This window comes from Serinus canaria, chromosome 5 (genome assembly GCF_022539315.1).
Source record: "Serinus canaria isolate serCan28SL12 chromosome 5, serCan2020, whole genome shotgun sequence".
In the NCBI taxonomy this organism is placed as follows: Eukaryota; Metazoa; Chordata; class Aves; order Passeriformes; family Fringillidae; genus Serinus; species Serinus canaria.
In genome coordinates, this window is record NC_066319.1 from 23,683,773 (window position 1) to 23,689,933 (window position 6,161).

The window sequence follows — 6,161 nt, forward strand, 5'->3', positions numbered from 1 at the left end:
TAAAGGAAAGGTCTTACTACCTTCCATGAGATCATACAGAATATAAGGCTAACTCTAAGCAATGCTACAATACAGCAGTTAAGCTTGGTTATCAGACAGGTATGAATATCTTCTAAAACCTACCTATGCCATCTTCCTTAAACATTACTTCTGCTCTGGTTCCTACATTTATTTTGTTGCTTAAGCATTTGTTTGAAAAACCATTATTGAAACTGATGATGATTCTGTCACTACATCTGGCTGCTTCTTGTCCAGCTGCTGTTCTTCTTTCCCCTGTGATACAAGACAAACCCACCTATCAGGACAACTAGGTTGTTAACTGTAACTGCTGAAACCTTTATCTCTAGATTACTCAAGGCTCCATCTATCACTTAGGTGTCTTCTATTTCTTCATGTTTTGCTTTGTAATTGGAGATTTTCACTACATCCTGGGACATTTTCCAGCCCTTTCTCATGTCTCACAACAATGTTAGTAATTAAAGATGCTGACTCCCCACATTGTGGCCTTTCTGATTCCCTAATGTGCTTCTAGGGCTCCTCTCTGTTTCCCCCATTCCTGTGGTTAGCCTCTGCAGCAGCACAGCATGCATCAGCTATCACCTCTCCAGGAGTGTGACTTCCACCTCTCCAACATTTAACTCTTCCATTCCTGCAAGCAAATTTTTATAATTTCATTTTCTTTCTGCCTTCACTCACCCATGAATGATGGATGCTATTTTCTTTCTTAGTACAAGAGAGTTAAGATACCTTTACCATCCAGAGTTATGGCTTGTAACACAGTTAGGAGTTTTGATCTCTTTCCTTCTATGCGTTGTTTCATCTTTTTAAGTAAAGAAAGCTTTAAGTAAAGAAAGGGCAATTTTTTTTCCCTATGTAACTGCTTAACTATTTCAACTTCCAGGTAGCAGAACATAGGGGGTTTGGCCTAGGCCCATTTTCTTTGACCTTGGTCTGTGATGGATACTTTTGCTGGTTCAATAGTTGAGGCATTTATCAATCTGTTCCTAAAGTGAGTTATACAGTTTAATCAAAGCAACACCTTGGATACAATCAGAAAGATTGTATCCCCTTATCCCCTTCACATGGGAGTTCTCCTGTCCCTAAGGGCCAGGGAGCTGCCAGGTGGGGGAGGACTTCAGGACCCAGAGAATTGTCTCCTTCCCTTGCAGCCTGTTCCTTTTCATTCAAACACCTTGGTCAGGTTTAAGCCAGTTTACAAGTTGGCTAGGGACTGAACCCTGACTGTGGAGTGAGGTTTAAATGTAACACTTGTGTGCATGCCTGACACCTGGTGTGGCCCTGCCAGCAGGAAGGACCCAAATCATCCAAAACACCTTGGCACTTGTCACGCAGGAGTGTTGCAGGAGCACCCCAAAGCTTTGGTGAAGCCCTGCCACCATGGTGGACTTCATTATCCAGCAGATCTGTGTGCTTGCTGCTTGAACCTGTACTGGTAATGGGTGCACAAGGTCTCCAGCCAGCTGGTGTCTGCTGTCCCAAAGCATAACCCTTCCTGGCATTGAAAGGCAGCATGCTGTGTAACTGCTCCCCATGCAGGATCTGGCACCAGGCAGGCACACATCCTTTTCCTTGCTATCCTTCTTCCCTTCTCACCAGCATCCTGACAACTGCACCAAATGTAATGCACTGGCATGAGGGTTTGTTATGGATCCCAGTAAAAAAGGCACTCAGACCACACAATGCAGTCATTAAAATACCATTTACTGGACATAATACAAGAAAGGGTATGGCATTAGATAATCCCACACCCCTTCACATGCTGCAAACACCAAACTATACAGCACTGCACAGCTATCCAGTCAGGCCACGGCACCCTGTACAGATCCCATCCATTCTGAGGTTCACCAGCACCATGGTCTTCAGGGCTTTTATAGGAATTTCCTAAGAGTAAACAACTTTATGCATCATTTTGCTGTCAAGAAAAAGGTTGTTCACACGAGAACCTGCTGTTTCTAAGACAAAGGCATGGTGGTGGCATCACCACCAGGGGCCCATGGGAATCACCTATGGGATCCTCAGAATTAGCCAGCAAAGTTTATCTTGCAGCCAAGTGATACGTGCAGCACGGCACAGACATGCTCCCACCTACTCAGATCAACTGTCAGGTGAACAATGTTTCTGTGAAGACCTCCTAATTCATAATAATTGCTCCTTCTGCTTCTCTCCTGTTACCTTGGAATAAAGAAGCAGTCAGCCATTTAGGCAATAGGGGTCTGGGTTCTCCCTGCCCCTTCCCCCCATTGCTCCCCCTTCTCTCCCAGTTCTGCTGTGACAGAGGGCACATGCTTCAAACACAGCACATGAGCCCAACTCCAGTGAGAACATTCCGCAGCTGTGTCAATATTTGAGTTTGGATAGGCACCAGAGAACAGTAGGAAGCACTGCAGCTTCAAATACGAGCCCACTCACATGCCTCTGCTCCAAGCACTGAGGGAAGACTTAGTTCACATGCCCCTATAGAGAAAATAATTAAAAATTAGGACATTCAAAGGTTTATCAACTGAATTCACCTTCCATCTTTACATCACATCCAAGTGTCATGGAGCTCACTCTAGCACCTTGTCTGCAAACACATCATAAAAGTTAATGAAAAAAAATTTAATGTAGAAACCACAAAGAGCATCTTGTAGGAGGGTCACATAACTGCATTCATAGCACCCCAAAAGGGAACTATGCAACTTATGATTCCCTAGTGCCTTGTGCAGTGGACATAAGAAACCCAGAGAATTTAAAGCCATGAAGCAAGACTAAATAATAAAAATTAGAGGAATCACAGATGTTTGAGAGGCATAAGACAGAGAGCAAGAATAGCTAAAACTGAGGATTCAGCAAATCAAAGTGGTGTTCCTATAACATGTAGAAAGAGAGTGCAGAGCAGGCAAGTCTGAAAGACCTGTTAGGTCTGGTATTGTCAACTCTTCCTAGGAGGTCAAGTTCACTTAGCTGTGCACTTCATTCCTGCAAAAGGACTAATTTACAGCATGCCTCAGTTGGCAAACAGGGACTGAAAAGAGCAGAGTGGGTATAGGGATGTAGTTGTAACAGTGCTGTCTTTTAAAGTTTTGGTGCAGGGGCAGGAGAGAAGGGGAAGAGAGGAAGCAAGAATGTGTGAAGAGAAACAAGGGGAAAAATTATTGAACCCAGTATGAATGTGGAGAGGAAATGGACAATCTTCTGAGCAGGGATGAACTTGTCAAACTTTATGCGGAGCCTTTCAGCTGGGGACACTGAAAATTGCACATTGAGACACAAAACTATCCTTTTTGTGTCCTCAGATAGACTGTCTAGTCACCATAAGCAAAAGAAACTCACAGCAAGCAAACCAGGTGACAGCAGAGAAGGAACATTCAGCCCTAGCTCCAAGGCAGGACTTTGCTTCTGCTAATTGTGAAAAATGCTCTTCATATTACAAGCTACCTTGTAAACACTTGGAAAGCTGCTTACCAGTAATGTCTGGCACCAGCGTGAGCTTCAAATGATCAGAAGTGTTGCTTAGCTCCAAGAGTAAAAGCCCAGGAAAGTGCTTAAATAGCAGCAAGTAATTAAAAAACTTGAAAGGAAGGCACTGTTTAAAGTCACTGCTCTGAGACTTTTCCTTTTTTCCCCGCAGTGCACTGTCACTGACTGACAATGTAGGACAGGCAGAACAGAAGCACTGCTCATTAATGCAATGTCTTCTCTAGGAAGTTATTTCCATCAACAGCCAATGCCTTCCCTGTGCCAGGCCCAGCATGTGGCATGTGTAGGCTCATAGCTTCAATGAGCAGCTACTGCAAAGACCCACATTTATACAGGCAGTTACCTCCAAGACTGCTAATTCTGCCTGGTGAAGAGCCACAGGGCCTTGTTGCTAACAGAGAGATGAGAGAGCTAGGTTTTATTTTGGTTTTTTACCTCGTTTTAATAAGTACAGAAGATCAGCCAGGGCATATTGGGACAGCCAGGTATCAGTCTTGACCTCTACCACTTCTGCCATGTCTCCTGAAGCCCATTCCTCCTGGATGATGACCACGTCACTCAGTGAGGCCTCATCCTGCACCATAATGCATTTGTCCTCAAGCTCGGAGAGGATGATTTTGATTATATCCTTTGCTGATGGACACATAGCCTTTGTCTCATGTGCCCCAGGATCTGGGATCTGCCTTTAGACTGCTAGTAGCAATGCAGTGACTGCTGGCTGTGATCAGCAGCTCAGCCTCACTCACTGGCCTCAGCACCTCTGCCCAGAGCAGGGTGAGCTCTGCTACATGCCCCCCCTGCTGGCCCTTCCTCTGTGACTTCTTTCTTGCAGCCTGAGGAAGGCCCACAGCAAGTGAGGCCGCTGTAGTAGTGAGTTCCTCAGAGTCCTTTTACCACCTTGTGGGCGAGCATGTGGTGCACAGGGCTCTGGGGAAGGGCGCAGCCCATGCCACAGAGCTTGCATTTGCAGGGCTTGCCAGCCAGGTGAGATTTCTGATGGCACCACAGCTTAGTGGCCAAGGTGTAGGACTTGCTGCACTGCTTGCAGGTGAAGGTGTACTACCACATGTGCAGGCACATGTGGTTGCACAAGGAGCTGGAGTTGGCCAGGTGACACCCACATATGGCACACTGGTGCCCCTTGGGACCAGCTGGGCCAGTCCCAGCAGCCAAATGGATCTTCTTGTGCATGCAGAGAGAGAGCCAGCATGCAAAGGCCTTGCCACACTGCTGGCAGGACAGGGGGTGATGGCCAGTGTGCAGGACCTGGTGCTCCTGCAAGTCTCACTTGGGGCAATAAACCTTGGTACACTGGGCGCACTGGAATGGCCACACAGCCCCGTGGGCCAATGCATGGGTCTTGAAGCTCCCTTCTGAACTATAGCTCTTGCCACACTCTGTGCGCAGGAGGGGCTTGTGGCCAGGCTGGACAAATTGGTGCTTCTTGGGGTGGCAGAGCCACAGGAAGGCTTTATCATACTCTCGGGAAGACCACCTGTGCTTGATCATTCCCTTATGGGACAGAGATTTTAGAGCGGGGCTTGGGCTGCCAGAGTAATCCTCCACTAGCTGTGTATACTCCTCCTGCCACTCAGGCCCCTCCAGTAAGCCCTTCCCCCCATGCTGTGGGAAAGCCAGTTTGAAGGTTTTGGAAGCTTTGCTCTCCTTCTCACAAATCTTTACAGTCTCTCTTTCTGTAAGACTGGGCTTCTGGGGTTCCTGCCCAATTGTCCTGCCACCAGAATCCTTCAGGCACTTCTGGAGTGGGCTGGCCAGAGCAAGCACCTTGCATGGCTTGCCAACCAAGGGAGCACTGAATCAAACCCTACTTGAGGGAGACAACAGATCCAGGTCTCCAGGACTTGCTGCCTGCTGTCCCATTTCCATTTTTTTCTGCTGAAGATCTGGGATCCACAACCTTATCCAATTCTTTTTTGCACCTGCCACTGGTCTTAACGGTCGAGATGGGCTCGACATACTGATTCTCAGTCCCCAGCATGCTGGCTTGTCATGGCTCATGTTTGGAAGCTTCTTGCAGCCTTTGAATATATTTGGTGGACAGCCTGCTAACAGGGTCTTTGAGGACCGTGGTTTCGTCAGCTGTCTTGGAGACCTCGGGATCCCCTGCACAAACACAAAGACACGATGGGTGAATTAAGGCTGGCTGTTCTGTGACAGGATTGCTGCTGGATAAGAGGAAGATGAACGATGGAGATGGATACTTTGCTATGCAGTAATCCTGGGGCTCTGTCATGAGAACCATTACTTCTATGATCTCTTTCCTTTTTAAATTGGGGAAGAGGAACGAATCTCTGATTTCTCACCACAGACAGTACCTGTGCAGCATTCCTATTGTTTCACAAACAGTATTTCTAGAACGTATCGTCATGACGGGCATAAAACAGGGCGACACGCTCTTTTCTCGGCTGGCAGCTCCTAAGAGCGATGCACGGTCCGGACCGCCGGACCGCCGTCGCGCAGGGGCTACAGGGCGCACCCATGCCGGGGACAGCTCAAGGCGCACACCCGACTCTCGGGAAGGCCAGGCCGCTCATCCCACCCACTCTGGGCCTCGGCACGCACCTACGAGGGGCTCTGCCTGCGGGGGTGCCTCGGGCCCCCAGCGCCGCCGCAGCCGCCCCCTCGGCCGGCGGAACGCTGCGAGGAAGCGGCGGACGCGC